Genomic DNA, 594 nt, shown 5'->3' on the forward strand with positions numbered 1-594 from the left:
GAAAAAAGGCAGTCTTTGTGGACCTGGGAGTTTGTTAAATGCTGCCGAAGCTATTCTGATTACTACTACATTTCAGGGCCACGTCCATTGAATAAAATTCTAGTAGCATTTGGTGTATATACAATATTATCTCTTCATTTGGTTTTCATCAAAAGCAGTATAATTGTATTCTAGTATTTAAAACAAAATATTTCATAACTGACAACGGGGGTGTAGCTCAGTGGTAGAGCGCTCGCTTCGCATGTGAGAAGTCCCGGGTTCGAACCCCGGCACCTCCAGTACTCATATAATTTTTATTACTTTTTTTTACTACATCTTTATACTTAAAATAAATAATTAAATTAACAATATACCTTTATTTCCGCCGATAAAGTTTTCATTAGAATTACAAAACAGTCTTAATAATAAACCTATGAAAGCAGCTATTTTTATTTTAAAGAAAACATTAACCTATTACCGCAAATACAATATTCCAGTCTTAAAAAAAGAGAATATTTTAATAATAAAAACTACGATGCTTTTTTGCTTATTTTTTCGTTAATATGTAAAATGAAAGCCAGGAATTACACGAATGTAACTTATATGGGCTCCAAC

The 594-nt window shown here is 31.5% G+C and overlaps 1 non-coding gene across 1 annotated transcript; it reads left to right on the forward strand.

Annotated features, from left to right (window-relative positions):
• Positions 1 to 206: 206 nt before the first annotated feature.
• Positions 207 to 278, forward strand: Trnaa-cgc. Its single transcript has one exon. It is a non-coding gene; the product is annotated as a tRNA-Ala (tRNA).
• Positions 279 to 594: the final 316 nt, after the last annotated feature.

This window comes from Limulus polyphemus, unplaced genomic scaffold (genome assembly GCF_000517525.1).
Source record: "Limulus polyphemus unplaced genomic scaffold, Limulus_polyphemus-2.1.2 Scaffold3425, whole genome shotgun sequence".
NCBI classification, from domain to species: domain Eukaryota; kingdom Metazoa; phylum Arthropoda; class Merostomata; order Xiphosura; family Limulidae; genus Limulus; species Limulus polyphemus.